Source organism: Topomyia yanbarensis, chromosome 1 (genome assembly GCF_030247195.1).
Source record: "Topomyia yanbarensis strain Yona2022 chromosome 1, ASM3024719v1, whole genome shotgun sequence".
Taxonomy (NCBI): Eukaryota; Metazoa; Arthropoda; class Insecta; order Diptera; family Culicidae; genus Topomyia; species Topomyia yanbarensis.
In genome coordinates this window covers 76,155,259-76,174,098 of record NC_080670.1, presented here as the reverse complement: position 1 = coordinate 76,174,098, position 18,840 = coordinate 76,155,259, and the positions used below count along the sequence as shown (strand labels likewise).

General features: G+C 40.3%; 1 protein-coding gene across 1 annotated transcript in view; it reads right to left on the bottom strand.

The window, feature by feature from the left end:
• Positions 1-18,840, bottom strand: part of LOC131696269 (trypsin-1) — a 404,432-nt gene that overhangs the window by 75,566 nt on the left and 310,026 nt on the right. The window lies entirely within an intron of this gene.

Here is an 18,840-nt window from a genome sequence, read left to right as displayed (position 1 = left end):
CGACCGGGTGGAGCTACGAAGAACACATACTGAGGACAACACAAAAAAGGACGAGCTTACATTGTGCTATAGTCAGGTATAAAAACTCAGCATGCTGTTGCTCACGCTCAGTTCGTTTCCAGCATCAGCATGCAGCAGTTCGTTTGCAGCATCTCCCGCAAAATTCAAACCGCCGCACAGTGGGACGGAATCAAAAAAAGCCGGACATTGATATTTACGACGAAACTATTGGTTATAGCACTTTGATGTCTTCGGAAAGGTTTCTTCATTTTTTAAGTAGTTTAATATAATGTTGGAAAATTTTTATTTAAGGGGGTATATACGCAGATAAAAAAAATAACTTTGCAAGTTGTTGCCAAAATTGATAGTCATGTATGGACTAGCGTTTCAATAAAATATTGGTATTATGAAGCATGAAAAATAAACTATTATGCGAAATTAATAAACATTTGAAATATTACAGTTCATTCCATATATTCCGACATTCAAAGTTAATTTTTTTTTGTTTTTAACATGCTCATAAGTCATCAGTGTCCTGCCAATTATCTTCTTCGTCATTGAGGTTGCGAGGTTGATGCGAAGTTGATCTTTACCGGATGAACAAGGTTTTTCGTTGCTTAGAATACTCGGTTATATTGTTACCTTGTTCATCCAATGACGAAGAAGATGATTGGAAGGACACTGATGACTTTTGAGCATGTTAATAACAAAAAAAAATTAACTTTGAATGTCGGAATATATGGAATGAACTGTAATATTTCAAATGTTTATTAATTTCGCATAATAGTTTATTTTTCATGCTTCATAATACCAATATTTTATTGAAACGCTAGTCTATTTTACCCCACAGTATTCCAAGGATCCTATTAGATCCCGCCATTATTTATATATGTATGAATAGGGTATTTCTTGCTGAACATCAAAAAAATAAATTTAGCTGCTACTACCTGCTACTCTACAAACCATAGCCCCTTAAAGTTAGCCCAGAAAAACCAAAAAAACAGACATACACCCTAAAAACGAAGAGATATCGAATTGGTGTATTCCGCAAAAAGGTGTGTTTTGAAAGCATCTACAACTTTCTAGAACATCGAGAAACTGTAAAAAATCAAATAAAAAAGTTACAATGAAAAAACACTTTTTAAGGGGGTATTCCGACATGTACTTTAATTTCACCCAATAACTTTTTTCGCTTAACAGATAGCCATTTCGTTACTTCAACAAAGTTTCATAAAATCATTTCGTCTACAAACTTTCCATACATGACTATCAATTTTGGCAACAACTTGCAAAGTTATTTTTTTTATCTGCGTATATACCCCCTTAAATAAAAATTTTCCAACATTATATTAAACTACTTAAAAAATGAAGAAACCTTTCCGAAGACATCAAAGTGCTATAACCAATAGTTTCGTCGCAAATATCAATGTCCGGCTTTTTTTGATTCCGTCCCACTGCGCGCCGTCCGTTTGCTGCTGTCAGAAGAGTTGGCCAAGCACGCCGTCTTCGATGGCACCAAAACTGTTACCATATACACCAGCTCCAAGTAAATTTCGAACACTGCCCAAACAAAAGGCCCTTTTCAGGGCCATCAACTTATCGACAAAGAATGAAATTGAAGTTTTGTTATTACAAGCATCATAAGGTGGCTTGTCAAAAGCGTTGGATGGTAAGTGAGCCACTTGTGAACAATACCGTCGCTTTCACGTAGAATGGCACAAAATCAAAAGTTATTTGTGATTTATAGACAGTTTAGTGTAATGATTCAATTTACAAAAATCGAACGCTTTCTAACTTTTCGATATAGGTGCTCCGTTTCAAAATTTTCTGCCAGAATGCTGCCTGTTTTTTCAAACGTGAAAATCTGCTGTTGTATTGAATGAAAACCTTCGATTTTCGCGCTGATTGGAAATAGTTGTGACTAATTCTGTAGAATGTACAATTACTGAAAATAACGGATTTTGTGAAAGCAGTGGTTGGTCCATACAATTCGATTCTAAGCGAGCCAGACTAGTTTTCGTTGGAAGGTCCTCTTGGAAGGACCTCTGACAATAGAAGTAAACTATTTTATTTTGAATTCAACTACAACTTCCTTGAAAACAGCACAGCTAAAAAACTTTTGGGAAAAACGCGCAAACCTAATTTTTCCACTATAATTGAAACTGCACTGTGCCCCGCCGCACAGCATCATCAAGATTGATAGTAATTCAAGCCGGGAGGAAAGAGGTTGTAAGGCAATGGAAAACGAAAATTTCATTTATATCTTACTGGAATATAATTGGCTGGTCCTGAAAAGAACTTGTTGGTTTGTGGTTTATTTTGGGTCACAATTTAGGCCTGCTCGATTGCTGATAGCTGTGAATTTCTCGCAGGGCGACAGTTTCTGTTCAGTAGTGATGAGGCTTCCTAACGCGAACCGTGACTGGGGCACTTTTACACAGCCTTCGTTGCTTGCTGCTTGCAGGGAGGCTTTCCTCCGGTGGACTTACGAGCGGTATGTTTGGTACGGGCCATTTATCAACAAAGAATCGAATTGAAATTTTGTTATTACAAGCATCCGAAAGTAGCTTGCCAAGAGCGTTCGATGGCAAGTGAGCTACTTGTGAACAATATCGTAGATTTCACGTAGAATGACACAAAATAAAAGGTTATCATTTGTGTGTTTGTTTACAGTTTCGTGTTTACTAGGCGCATTCAAAAAAGGTTTCAATTCTCAAACATTTTACCAAGGCACCGTATTATATTACTCTTTTTACCCTGAGTGTTCGATAACCTCCGTATTGGAAACACAATTTCAATTTTGTTCTTTATCAAAAATATGTGGTCGACCAACGACCGGGTGGAGCTACGAAGAACACATATTGAGGACAACACAAAAAGGACGAGCTTACATTGTGCTGTAGTCAGGTATAAAAACTCAGCATGCTGTGCTCACGCTCAGTTCGTTTCCAGCATCAGCATGCAGCAGTTCGTTTGCAGCATCTCCCGCAAAATTCAAACCGCCATCCGTTTGCTGCTGTCAGAAGAGTTGGCCAAGCACGCCGTCTTCGATGGCACCAAAACTGTTACCATATACACCAGCTCCAAGTAAATTTCGAACACTGCCCAAACAAAAGGCCCTTTTCAGGGCCATCAATTTATCGACAAAGAATCGAATTGAAGTTTTGTTATTACAAGCATCAGAAAGTGGCTTGCCAAGAGCGTTGGATGGTAAGTGAGCCACTTGTGAACAATATCGTCGCTTTCAGGTAGAATGGCACAAAATAAAAAAGTTATTTGTGTGATTTGTAGACAGGTTAGTGTAATGATTCAATTTACAAAAATCGAACGTTTTCTAACGTTTCGATATAGGTGCTCCGTTTCAAAATTTTCGGCCAGAATGCTGCCTGTTTTTCTAAAAGTGAAAATCTGCTATTGTACTGAATGAAAACCTTTGATTTTTGCGCTGATTGGAAATAGTTGTGACTAGTTGTGTAACGGATTTTGTGAACGAACTGGTTGGTCAATACAATGCGATTCCAAGCGAGCCAGACTAGTTTTCGTTGGAAGGTCCATCTCTGACAATAGAAATGAACTATTTTATTTTGAATTCAACTACAACTTCCTTGAAAAAAGCACAGCTAAAAAACTTTTGGGAAAAACGCGCAAACCTAAATTTTCCACTATAATAAAAACTAGTGCCTCCGCCGCACAGCATCATCAAGATTAATAGTTATTCAAGCCGGGCGAAAAGGGGGAGGGAGGTTGTAAGGCAATGGAAAATTTCCTTTATAATAATAATACTTTATAATTGGCTGGTCCTGAAAAGAACTTGTTGGTTTGTGGTTTATTTTGGGTCACAATTTAGGCCCGCTCGATTTCTGAAAGCTGTGAATTTTTCGCAGAACGACAGTTTCTGTTCGGTAGCGATGAGGCTTCCTAACGCCAACCGTGACTGGGACACTTTTATACGGCCTTCGTTGCCAACCAGCCCCCTGTCAAGGACGACGTCTCTGTATAGCCAGCATCACTGCCATGAAAGGCAAAACATTGATTTTGAACCGAATGATTAGAAGCTGTATTTAGTTACAAAATGTCGATTTTCTGAATGATATGATATTAAATCATCCCACAAGATGCAAAACGTCGTGTGGAATGCTTGAATATCGAGCATAGTGCCGAACATAATTCTTTGTTTGGGGCTTTATAGCTATAACGCCCCATATATGTCGGTCGCTGTCAAACTCCATATGATGGTATAGGGTTGCCAGGGGGCTGTTGCCAACTGCTTGCGGGGAGCCTTTCCTCCGGTGGACTTACGAGCGGTTTGTTTGGTACAGGCCAGGTAGCGAAAAATGCTGATCTGCTACTTCTCTGATGCTGGTAGTAGGACGACGGTCAAACGCTCGTTTGCGTGCCTTCATTCATAAAAGTTCAACAATATTTTCAAAGAATGTTGCAAATTGTCAACTTGATAATTCCAAAAATACTCCAAATAAACTATGAATGTGCTAAAGTCGACAAAATCGTATAGAAATTGCTTATTCCAGAGCAGAATTTAACGGTCTAAAGTGTATTCTACTTCACTCCGGTTATGTCTCTGACATTACCCACCCATCTTTTTTTTTGGTTTCTTACACTATTATTTACAGTTTTATTTTTAGTCGCTACAGTTGGATAGTTTTTTTTTTTTTTTTTCAATTCGTTTATTTGATAAGGCAGGTTTGCGTTAGCTTAAAGGTGCCAATTTTGTTTTGTTTTACATTTTAAATTACTTAAAACTAGGGACTTACATATTGATTTTTGAAATTAAACTAAGGCTAATTTATAGCTATACATATACACAAGGGGGTAGTATAATTTTCGTAAGATTAGAGGGGTCATTTAGTTTTTATGGCAATACGGTTTGACATTTTTAGCAATGAGATTATTGGAGCAAATAATGTTTAACTAAGGGGAAAAATTTTTACGACTATCTTAAAAGTAGAAATAATTAGAGGGCGTGATTAAATTTTGTAAAGATTCGGAGACATTAATTAGAGTTATTTTATGTGGTAGTAGAGTTGGGCATTTTCAACGAGATCATATAATATAATAGTTAAAACTAGAAAAGGCAAGAAGAGCTAAATGCTTCATGAAGATATTTGGGGGGGGGGGGGGGAAGGGGTGTTACTTCTGTGTATAAGAGTCAGGGGAAGTAGGGTGGACAAACATGGCAAGGGGAGAACATTATTTCAGTTTCAGACTTCGGGAGATCAACGGATGGATTACAGAATCAGGGTGGTCTTCATCAGGAAGAATCATGTACTGGGACGCCGGGTGGTCGTTCTCGAGATGGCAGGGGTTTCTCCAGACGATTTCGTAGTGCGGCTCAGATGTTGATCGGCTACATTTCGAGTTGTGCGTGTGATGTTCGTGCTTTAGGTCCCGTGTTTGTTGGCTCATTCGACAGGGATGTTTTGTGTCGCCTTGGAGTCGCATCAAACCATCGTGGGTGTATGGTACAGGTGGAAGAGAGCGCTTCTGAGAATGATAAGGAAAAAGGGGCAGTTAAAGTTGGATATTGATGGTTTTTATGAAGGTGTATATAAGGGACATATAGAGGACATCGCGGCTTGCCAACACATCTCGAACCGGGACGTTGGGTGGTCTTCCTCGGGCCCGGAGGGTGTCCATAAGCCGAGACCTGGCGGAACTGTACTCGGTGCACGCCCAGACTATGTGCTCTATATCGTGATAACCGTCGCCACAAGCGCAGATACCACTCTCCACGAGCCCAATACGTCGGAGATGTGCATCCAGCGTGTAATGGTTCGCCATGAGTCGGGACATCACACGAATGAAGTCACGACCCACATCCATCCCCTTGAACCAAGGTTTCGTCGATACCTTAGGGACTATCGAATGTAGCCACCTTCCTAGCTCCCCATTGCTCCACGAGGTTTGCCAACTTTCGAGGGTTCTCTGATGAGTAATACTGAAAAATTCCTGGAAGCAAATTGGTCTTTCAAAAACGTCACCTTCAATGGCACCCACCTTAGCTAAGGAGTCCGCCTTCTCATTGCCCGGAATGGAGCAATGAGAAGGGACCCACACCAAGGTAATCTGGAAAGATTTGTCAGATAAAGCACTCAGTAGCTCCCGTATTTTCCCCAAAAAATACGAGGAATGCTTTCCATGTTTCATCGAGCGAATAGCGTCAATAGAACTCAGACTATCCGAGACGATGAAGTAATGGTCTGCGGGTAATGTGTCAATGACTCCAAGGGTATACTGAATAGCAGCTAGTTCTGCGGCGTAAACTGAAGCAGGGTCACTGAGTTTGTAGGAGGCGGTGAACTTTTGATTGAAAATACCGAAGCCAGTGGACCCTTCGAGGTTTGATCCGTCAGTATAAAACATCTTAGAACAGTCGACTTCTCGGAATTTATTATAAAAAATATTTGGAACCACTTGTGGGCGTATGTGGTCCGGAATTCCAATAATCTCATCTTTCATGGATGTGTCGAAGAAAACAGTAGATTCAGAAGTATTTATGAAATGCACACGGTTGGGATTGTAAGAAGAAGGATTAATATTTTGCGCCATGTAGTCAAAGTACAGGGACATAAAACGGGTCTGAGAATTGAGCTCAACAAGCCTTTCGAAATTTTCAATCACCAACGGGTTCAAGATATCGCATCGAATGAGCAATCGATATGAGAGTTCCCAAAATCGATTTTTCAGCGGGAGAACGCCCGACAGGACTTCGAGACTCATCGTATGGGTCGACTGCATGCACCCTAAGGCGATACGCAAACAACGATACTGAATTCTTTCGAGTTTGATGAAATGTATGTTCGCGGCGGATCGAAAGCAGAAGCATCCGTATTCCAGTACCGACAGTATCGTTGTTTGATACAACCTAATTAGGTCTCCTGGGTGGGCACCCCACCACGTTCCGGTTATTGTACGAAGAAAGTTGATCCTTTGCTGGCATTTCTGTTTCAGATACCGAATATGGCATCCCCAAGTACCTTTCGAGTCGAACCAGACCCCTAGATATTTTACTGTGAAGACCTGAGCTATAGTTTGACCCATTAATAGAAGCTGTAGTTGTGCTGGTTCACGCTTCCTAGAAAATACAACTAGCTCAGTTTTCTCCGTGGAGAATTCGATACCCAGCTTAATAGCCCAAGCAGACAAATTGTCCAAGGTATTCTGTAATGGTCCTTGTAAATCGACAGCTTTGGGTCCCGTAACAGACACCACGCCATCGTCTGCAAGTTGTCTTAACGTGCAGGATTTGTCAAGACATTCATCAATGTCGTTGACGTAGAAATTGTATAACAGGGGGCTTAGACATGAGCCCTGGGGAAGGCCCATGTAGCTAAATCGTGATGTCGATAAGTCACCATGCGAAAAATGCATGTGCTTTTCCGACAACAAGTTTAGTAAAAAGTTGTTTAAAGTCGCTGAAAGACCATGCTGGTGCAGCTTCTCTGAAAGAATGTTGATAGAAACTGAATCAAAAGCCCCCTTTATATCTAGGAACACTGATGCCATCTGCTCTTTACTAGCATAGGCCATTTGAATTTCGGTTGAGAGCAACGCAAGACAATCATTCGTCCCTTTGCCTTTGCGAAAGCCAAATTGTGTATCTGACAGTAAGCCATTTGCTTCGACCCAATTGTCGAGGCGGGATAGGATCATTTTCTCGAACAACTTCCGGATACAAGATAGCATTGCGATCGGTCGATACGAATTGTGGTCGGAGGCTGGTTTTCCTGGTTTTTGGATGGCGATGACCTTCACTTGCCTCCAATCGTGTGGGACAATGTTAGCCTCAAGAAACTTATTAAATAAGTTCAACAAGCGTCTCTTGGCAGAGTCTGGCAGATTCTTCAACAAGTTGAATTTGATTCTGTCTGGCCCTGGAGCTTTATTGTTACACGACAAGAGAGCAAGTGAGAACTCCACCATCGAAAAAGGTGTTTCGTTCGCGTTATCGTGACGGGACGCGGCGCGGTAGATCTTCTGTGCCGGGGCGGAATCCGGACAAACCTTCTTGGCGAAATCGAATATCCAACGGTTTGAATATTCCACGCTCTCATTAGTACTGTTTCGATTTCGCATACGTCGGGCTGTTCCCCAAAGAGTGCTCATCGATGTTTCTCTCGTTAATCCGTCGACGAACCGGCGCCAATAACCGCGTTTTTTGGCTTTCATCAAACTCTTCATTCGCTTGTCTAACGTCGCGTACTGTCGAAAACTAGCGGGTAACCCGTCGTTCCGGAAGGTCTTAAACGCGGCGGCCTTCACTGCGTACACGTCTGAGCACTCTTTATCCCACCAGGGATTGGGAGAACGTTTTTGTATGTTCGCGCCGGGTACTGGCTTAGTCTGAGCTTGATTCGCGCTGTCGAGAATCAAGCCAGCCAAAAAGCTGTACTCTTCCTCCGGAGGAAGTTCTTGAGTAGATTCGATGTTGTCGGATATCGCGGCAGCATAGCTCTTCCAATCGATATTTCGTGTGAGGTCATACGAAATATTGATTGTTTCCAATGGCCTTGAGCCGTTATTGATTGAGACTATGATCGGCAGATGGTCGCTACCGTGGGGATCAGGGATTACCTTCCACGCGCATTCTAACTTTAGCGAGGTCGAGCAAAGGGATAAATCTAATGCGCTTGGGCGCGCTGGTGGGGGAGGAATCCGTGTCATTTCACCCGTGTTTAGAATTGTAATGTTGAAGTTGTCGCAAATATTGTGAATTAAAGAGGAACGGTTATCATCATAAAGGCAACCCCATTCCGTACCGTGAGAGTTAAAGTCGCCTAAAACTAGTCGCGGTGCAGGCAGGGATTCTATGATGTCATGTAGCCGGCGATGCCCAATCGCGGTGTTGGGGGGAATATATATGGAAGCTATGCAAAGATCTTTGCCTTTGGTTGTTACTTGACAAGCGACAACTTCAATACCTGTTATCGAGGGAAGGTTAATTCTGTAGAAGGAATAGCGCTTTTTGATCCCCAAAAGCACTCCTCCATAGGGGGTGTCTCGATCCAGGCGAATAATATTAAAGTCGTGGAAGTTGAGATCTATGTCGGAAGTTAACCAAGTTTCACATAATGCAAATGCATCGCAACTCAAATTATTTATTAAAATTTTGAAGGAATCGATTTTCGGGATGATACTTCTGCAATTCCACTGTAGAACAGTGATCAAATCCGTGACCTCGTTCGATGAGTTAGCCATCGAGGGATACAATCGCTGAAAGGAGGGGCCATTTAGCAGTCAACTGCTTCAAAAATGTTCTTACTGTAGGGAGAAAAGCTAACATAAGACTTTTAATAGGATCAGTTATATTGAAAGTTTTTATTATCCAGTCCACAATGTCCGAGAGTTTGATAATTCCAGTGCCGCGATTATTCTCGAACTGAAACAGAGGAACACTTGGGATTTTTGATGTTCCGGGAAGTGCTGGGAACTCCTTCTCTGAGTTTAATCCTCCGAGACCAGGAGCTAATTGCTTCGGTTTGGTTGCAACACTTCCAATAGATGTGACTTTCTGAGTCCCGTCAAGGGATACCTTCTGGCCTTTACAACGAACTTTAGGAGAGGAAATGTTCCTCCTCTTCCTATAACTTCTAGGCGCCCTAGTAGATGTTCCCTCTTGTGGGTCATCAGCCTCGCCCTCGTTAGGAGGCAAGTGAGCATAGATGTTTGTTGAGGTTGGTGGTGTAGCTTTCTTTAGCATTTCTGCAAAAGAACGTTCGGATCGTCCAGCAAGGGAACGTTTTAGTTTATCCCCGCGTAGTTTGTACGCGGGACATGCCGAGATATCATGCAGATTCTCTGCACAGTAAGGACACTTCTCAGCATTCTTACTGCACGAATCATCTAGATGATTCTCCCCGCATTTTCCACAGCGGGCCTTATTGCTACAATGGGTGGCTGTGTGACCCAATTGTTTACACTTTGTGCAATTCATGACCCGCGGCACAAACAGACGCACAGGCAGACGAACCTTGTGCAAGAGGACGTAATTTGGCAAAGCGGTACCAGCGAAGGTCAACCGATAAGAGTTTGATTGGGGGTACGTTTTTGAACCATCCCCCGCAACTACTACTGAGTGCAAACGCTTGCACTCGAGTATTTTCACTGGCTGAAGTAAGCGGTCTCTGAAACGGCCAACCCCGTACTGCAGCAGATCCTCGCATGTCAAACTGTCATCGGTGACAACGCCTTCAGACTGTACTTTCACAGCTGGAATATACACGTGATAGTCCTTCGTAAAGTGCTCGCAGCAAGCAATATCGTTTGCCTGCTTTGAGTTAGTCAGCACGACCCTCAGCCTGTCTGAGCGGACCTTTTTTATTTCGATCACAGCCGAGAACCGTTCCGTCAGGTCTTTTGAAATCTGTAATAGATTCAGCGATTTTGTTTTGGGCCGAAAGAAGACCACAAAGGGACCGGTCGAGAGCTCTGGATATTGTTTGGGTCGGGGGAGAGCCTTAGGAGTCGACTCGATCTCCATTTGGCCATCCGGGGAGGAAGCCATCGACACCGTCAATGCACGGGGTCAGCACCCGCGCAGACGGGAAAAAGCCGTAAATGTATCAAAAAGGTAGATTTCACTTATCTGTATACTCGTTTCCCACGACGCACCAGTCCAGCTTAAATAGCTGGTTATTGTTCAATCCTCGCTTTACGAACAAAAGGTTGAGGAATGTGGCCTAACGGTTAACACACGCACAAAAGAATAAAAGTCCAAACCTCGAAGAGGCAGAGAATGGCAAAATAACCTTGAACGCGGATTACTGCACTGTTCTTTTTCCAACAGACCGAAAACAAAACACTTCTATCTCGATCGAGCGATGCGTAGAGACTGTGTTGGATAGTTTCTTAAAGGTTCCATTATCAGGTTAATTTCCTTTTTTTAAAGTTACTGGTGAATTTGTTGTATTCATTATTTTTACAAATAGTTTATCAAGAGATATGATAGTATTTCCACAGAAAACTCCCGGTTTGATCTCTTGTGAAAATAGTACCATATCCTCTTTTATGTTAATATTGTCAACTCGTCTGTAAACTTCGCACCTACGAGAAATCACGTAGCTTTCGTCAATTGATTCGTAAATAGGTAGCGACATTTGCATATTGTTGACATTGAAATTTAGAAGCCAACATTCATAATCTATGTGATATTTGTGTGCGATGAGAAAATCTCTACCTAAAATGCCATCTGTTAAAATCGGAAAATTTTGGTTAACTAAATGAAAGGTTTGGTTCGTTATGTTATTTCCAGATTTTAATACTGTTACTGTAGTTGCAAGGATTTCAATCTCTCCCTCCGTAATGCAAGTTAATTTAATTTTCCTGGGTTGATTTACTACTACCATAGTTTAAAAACTGAAATATCAGCTTCCGAATCGACAATAAATGTCCACTTGCTTTGTGTCATCAATACGTCAATATAAACAAAATCTGTAGCTGACACGTTCATTGTTATTACATTGCTCCTAAAAATGGTTGGTAACTTGATCGTTTTCAAGTTCATTGCGTCTATACGGTACTAGTGCCGTTGTGGTTTGTTGTTGTTGGTCGTTATTATTTGTTCGCCAGTTTTTAATTGCTGACCTTGTGGGCCATTCGTTTGTTCTGGGTTTAGTAAGTATATAATATTTCCATTTCATGGCCAACGCATGTGTTAATTACCACGGCCTCTGCCGCGATGTGTAAAATTGTTATTGGGCTGTCTTATTTGGTTGTTGTAATTGTTATTATAATTATTATTTGGTTGTCTTGTTGATTGGTTATAGCGTTGGACGGCAAAATTTCTATTCTGAAAATTTTGTCCTCCTCTGCCTCGTCTTTTTTCAATGGAGAATGCAATTTACGCACTAACCCAGTACACGTGCTATTAGTAGAAGCCAAGCTACCACACGGAGTGAACTGGAGTGTCGGGCTCTCATGATGACACCATGACTAGGTAATACCGACTAAATTCTATAGGGCACCGCCATTGTTCCCCCCAGGGACTACCTCTCGGTATTACTTCTGGGGGGATGGCTGTACTTGATGTACTCACTCATTCTCGCTCGCGCGTTCATGCATCCTGTATGAGGCTTACTTGGGTGCTCGCTCTGTAACACCTTGATTCACTCTCTAACACTCTATATGAGGATTACTTTTGTGCTCAACTCTATCACGCCATGCGAGGCTTACTTGTGTGCTCACCTTTTCCATACCTTGCTAGGCCTACTCTTGTGCTCGCCTCTAACATGCCATGTGAGGCTGACTTCCCAAGAAACAATTGAAGTTTTATAGCATGCTACAAGTGCAATCTAAGTTTTATAAGTGGCTACAAAACTTCCATAAAACTTAGATTGTTACTAGGGTTGGATGCTCACCCTAGCACCTGATTCACTCTCGATCATACCACTCTATTCCACCCCTGTCGCTCCCCCTGGCATCCCATTTGGGACATTTTTCTTAGGCCCCACTTCTGACATACCATGTGAGGCTTACTTGGGTGCTCACCGTTTTTATACCTTGTGGGGCTTACTATTGTGCTCACCTCTAACATACCATGTAAGGCTGACTTTTGTGCTCGCTCTTAACATACCGTGTGAGGTTGACTTGGATGCTCACCCTTCACTCCACTGCCATGCCGCGAGGCATCGATAGCTAAGTCCCAACATACTACGCTACGACCCTCCCATCTTTGCATGAGGCAGTTCACATATACGCCAATGCACTCGCACTTCTATCTTGCTTCGGGGTGGCTGGGTTTACCCCTTACGCGGTTGCCAGTCGCTGCGCCAAACCTGCCTCAGCATGAACAGACCATTCACTCACTTTTTTTTGCGCTCGACCTTTTTCGCTCCAACTAACCAATCACTTGTTAGTCGTGCCCGTCGTCTGTTGCTCGGTGCGCCAGATTCCCTGTAGCCTGCAGGCAATCTGGGTGGTTGCAGTCGAGACTGCGTTCCACTTCTCCACCGCTTGACACATCCGCTGAATAAGGGTATCAGGGGTTGTGTCCCAGCCACAGACGTCAAGCATTGCTCTTCTTTCGACGTCGAAGCGAGGACATACGAACAGTATGTACTCGGCAGTTTCGTCGACACCTGGGCAGTCCTCTGCCTCGTCTGAAATCATTGTAATGTTGTGGTCTATAGTTTCGGTTATTATAGGCGTTATAATTCGTTTGCTTATAACGTGTTGTTAGAATTTGGTTAGTTTGAGTTTCGGTAATATTGTCTTGAGCCTTTTGCGTCGCTTCTTGTATGTCTGAAAAATTTCCTACCTTTAATATTGTTTTGGTTTCGGAATTACTTATTCCGTTTATTATTGCTTGTAACCCAGCTTTTGTTGCCATAGTTTCAGCAATTTGCTCGGGTATTTGTTGCGTCAGGTAAGTGTATTCGAGTTTTGCGCAGAGATTCTCTATCTCTTCGCAGAAGTTTGTCAATGTACCGCTTTGTCTGGTGGCATTTAGTTTGGAAATTATGTTCTCGGGCTTTGTAGTTTCTCTACATCTAGCCTTCACATTTTTAACCAGTTTAATAATTTTTATACACAAAGCATTAATACTGAAGATAAAATACCAGTATACAAACCCAACTACAAAACGATACATTCTCAGAGCGATTGAAGCTCAAATTACAAAAATGAAAATATTATTGAACCATCAATTTCACCATATAATAATCCAATTTTACTAGTCCCAAAGAAATCAACTGATAATTCCAAGAAATGGAAATTAGTAGTCGATTTTAGACAATTGAATAAGAAAATTCTAGCAGATAAGTTTTCATTACCAAGAATTGATACTATTCTAGATCAGCTTGATAGAGCAAAATATTTTAGTACACTAGACCTGATGTCAGGATTTCATCAAATTCCATTAGAACAAAATTCACGAAAATGTACAGCATTTTCAACTCAATCTGGACATTTTCAATTTACACGATTACCTTTTGACCTAAACATAGCATTCAGCGAATATGACAATAGCATTGACTGGACTAACCCCAGAACACGCATTTGTCTACATTGACGACATAATAGTAGTAAGATAATGTTTCAAAGATTTTCTTCCATTTAATTCCACTATGTTTTTATAGTTAGATGCACTTGCACTTCACTATTTAACAGATACCGGTATTTCGATTACTACTTGTAATCTTCTTCAGTGTTTGTATCAGTCTATAGGAAATTACGGGATTGTAAAGTCGTTTTATCTAGGGAAGCGGGTAGGCTGTGGTCGGTGGGTACCTAGGTGCATGAAGCTGACCGTTTTTGCATGTAGGTAAAATTTCGAAGAGCCATGAATATCCGTTACCTTGGTCTCGATTTAATAAGAAAGGAGACGAATGTTTGAAAATTTCCAGGCTTTCAGCTACGTCTAATTTCCAAGGATTAGAGACTTGACGCTGAATTTTAATATCTTCTATAGTTAAGTTATGTTTTTCTGAAAAAGCGTGTTCCGCTACCTTGGATTTGAAGTGGAATGGTAAATCTTTAGCAGATTCTCTAGAAGCTTTTGTTATTTCCGCAATATGCTCTTTGAATCGAATTTCGAATGTCCTCCTGGTTTGTCCAATATAAACTTTATCACAATGTGAACATGATATTTTGTATATCCCCGATTTGCTCAGTGTTTCTATCGGATCCTTTGTGGATCCTAGTATTGATTTTAGCTGGTAATTTTTACTACTGAAAACTAGATCTACACCAAACTTTTTTAACTTTTTCTTAAGTGGATAAGCCGTATTCTGGTTGAAATCTACTGCTATCCTTTTTAAATTTTCAGTTGTTAGAGTTAAGGTTGTGAGGTTTTGCTTATGAAGTATTCTAGATTTTTTATTAATTATTGTTTGGATGGTTTGCTCTGGATACCCGTTGAGCTTACCTGTTTCGAAAATAAATTCAGTTTCTTTAGTTTTTGCTTCTTCCCCTAAAGGTAGAGTAAGCATTCTATGGACCATGTGATGAAAAGCGGCCTTTTTATGCCGATATGAATGGTTTGAAGTATTTGGTATAATTCTCTCAGTATTTGTAGGTTTCCTACACTGAAAGCCATTCGATGAAGAAAATAACAAAACAAATTTTTGTTTCCCTAATTAGTTGATTTCAACAGAAAAATGAATAACGTAACTAAATTTTCTCTTAATTTTGAGAGATTCTCAAATAATAGTTATAGAAAATTATTATTGATTTTGATTCAAGACGCACATCATACGAAATGACAGCAAGTAGCTAAGATGCACACCTTACTGAAATACATCAAGGTAGCGACAGCAATTATGTTCATACACGCTGGGCATAACGGTTAAGCACGTAGGTAGTTGTCTCAGCTTGGAAAGCTTGTTTTATCCTGGACGCAACTACCTGAACCAGTACACAAAAAAAAACAGAAATTCAACTGACCTCATTTTGGTTTTACCTAGTTTTTCTTTAAAAACATTTCAATAAAGGGATGATTTTTATTGACATTTTTTTCAATACATGTGCACTGAAAATTGAAAGTATTGTCGAAAATTGTCAAAATCATTTTATTTCGGATTTAGTCGATTATATAGTAACATTTCAATTAGTAACCAATGTAATATGTAATATGATAATTATTTTTCATCGTTTGAGATTCCAAACTAGATGTGGAATAAGTATGAAGTTTTTTTTTGTAGTGCTGGATTGTGTTTGTGACTAAATAGAAAAAAAATATACCTTTATTCTAAAATTCAAGTCAATCAATTTCCAACAATCCTTAAATACCTTTGGCTATTTCGTCTCATTTAAGATTGCAGTTTATAAAAAGATAACATTATGAGAAACATAACTCTGTATTATATTTACGTGTGAATTACTGACATACGGAATTTTTCAACAATTTAATTCCATACCTTTCATCCATCGGTCGGTGAAACAAAACGTTTGAAATATCCTATGTTGTATTTTACGATGAAGCAGTTTAATTCAACAATGAGATTAGTTGAATTCTAGTCGTTTGTGTCTTGGCTGAAAAGGTAGTGTAACGGCATATGCAATTGTGTCTGGACTAAAACAAGCGTTAGAAGCTGAGACAAGCGTTTCAAGCTTTAGCTCATGTAGCTTTTCAAGTTTTGTGCTTTAGCTTTTTAAGTTTTGTGCTAGGATGAAACGTTCGTGTCCAGACTGAAACTGACAGCATCAAACCAACAACGTTGGATTATTGTTTTCAACAAAAATTTAGTTCGCCCAAATATTAACTAGACGAAACCAAAAACTCAACTAATTTTTTAGTAGAAATTGTGATGAATCGGTTTTCCGTGTATATATTTCGAAAGTCAAGGACCCCCCCCCCCTCTCTTTTTACAAGCACATCCAAGAAGGGCAAATTGTTATCTTTCTCTTCTTCGTGTGTAAAATTGATATTTTTATGGATGTTGTTAATGGTTTCCAACATCCGGGATAAATTTTTACGTTTGATAATACAGTAGTAGTAGGATGTTCGTTACAACACCATTTAACAATTTTAGACAAAGTATATTCAAGATTAAGGCAATATAATTTAAAACTTAATCTAGAAAAATGTAAATTTTTCAACACTGAGGTAACTTATCTTGGTCATAAAATAACTGATAAAGGTATTTTACCGGACAGTTCAAAATATGACACCATTAAAAATTACCCAGTACCAAAAAACGCAGATGAAGTAAGACGTTTTGTTGCTTTCTGTAATTATTATAGAAAGTTTGTACCAAATTTTGCAACCAAAGCTCATCCATTAAACCAGCTAGTAAAGAAAAATCAACCATTTATTTGGACAAATCAATGCCAAAATTCCTTTACCTTATTAAAATCGCAATTAATGTCCCCAATATTATTACAATATCCAGATTTTTCAACGCATTTCATTTTGACAACTGATGCTTCAGATGTTGGATTGTCACAAAATTTCAATGGCAATGACTTACCAATAGTATTCGCCAGCAAAAAAGAACTTACAGCAATACATTGGGCAATCAACTATTTCAAACCTTATTTATACGGACGAAAATTTATTGTTCGTGCAGACCACAGACCGTTAGTGTTTTTATTAAATATGAAAAAAACCGACTTCAAAATTAACACGTATAAGACTAGATTTAGAAGAATTTGATTTCACTATAGAGAACATAACTGGAAAATTGAATGTGACCGCTGATGCATTATCACGCATATCAATAACATCAGATGATTTAAAAAAGATGAATACGTTTATTGTTAATACGAGATCCATGACTACAGAAATTAATAAAAATAAAATAAATAATAATAATGATAATAATAATAATCATCATCATCACAATAATTATAATACGAGTAGCAATACAAACTACAGAAATAATGTCAATAAAACTGTACATAAATCCATTAAAAAGGACAAACACAACAACGAAGACGATTGTAAACCTCATCAACTTTCTATCTACACAACCATATTGCCATAAAGAACAATCATTTAGTTTTTATGGCAATATGGTTTGACATTTTTAGCAGGGAGATTATTGAAGCAAATAATTTTTAACTAAGGGGAACAATTTTATATAACTATCTTAAAACTAGGAATATCTAGAGGGCGCGATTTAGTTTTGTAAAGATTCGGGGAGATTAATTAGAGTTATTTTTTGTGGTAGTAGAGTTGGGCATTTTCAATGAGTTTATATAATATAATCGTTCGAACTAGAAGAGACATAAAGAGGTAAATGTTTCGTGGAGCAATTTGGTGGGGGGGGGGGGTAAGGGGTGATACTGCTGGGTATAAGAGACAGGAAAGGGAGGGTGGACAAAGATAGCAGGGAAGAAAGATATCAACTTTCAGTTTCAGGCAGATCAACGGCATAGGATGTAGACTCGGGTGGCCTTCATCAAGAAGAATGATGTACAGGGAGGCCGGGTGTCCTCCTCGAGTCGGCAGGGGTTCATCCAGACGGCTCAGAAAGAGTTCGAGTTGCGCGTGTGATGTCCCGTGTTTGTTGGTTCATTGGACATCGTGGCTTGCCAGCACATCTCGAACCGGTACGTTGGGTGGTCTTCCTCGGGCCTGGAGGGTGTCCATAAGCCGAGACCTAGCGAAACTGTACTCGGTGCACGCCCAGACAATGTGCTCGATATCGTGATAGCCGTCGCCACAAGCGCAGATACCCTTCTCCACGAGCCTAATACACCGGAGATGTGCATCCAGCGTATAAAGGTTTGCCATAAGTCGGGACGTCACACGAATGAAGTCACGACCCACATCCATCCCCTTGAACAAAGGTTTCGTCGATACATTAGGGACTATCGAATGTAGCCACCTTCCTATCTCCCCATTGCTCCACGAGATTTGCCAACTTTCGAGGGTTCTCTGATGAGTAATACTGAAATATTCTTCTTCTAGGGCACCCGCCTTAGCTAAGGAGTCCGCCTTCTCATTGCCCGGAATGAAGCAATGAGAAGGGACCCACACCAAGGTAATCTGGAAAGATTTATCAGATAAAGCACTCAGTAGCTCCCGTATTTTTTTCCCCAAAAAATACGAGGAGTGCTTTCCATGTTTCATCGAGCGAATAGCGTCAATAAAACTCTGACTATCCGAGGCGATGAAGTAATAGTCTGCGGATAATGTTTCAATGACTCCAATGGCATACTGAATAGCAGCTAGTTCTGCGGCGTAAACTGAAGCGGGGTCACTGAGTTTGTAGGAGGCGGTGAACTTTTGATTGAAAATACCGAAGCCAGTGGACCCTTCGAGGTTTGATCCGTCAGTATAAAACATCTTAGAACAGTCGATTTCTCGGAATTCATTATAAAAAATGTTTTGAACCACTTGTGGGCGTATGTGGTTCGGAATTCCACTAATCTCGTCTT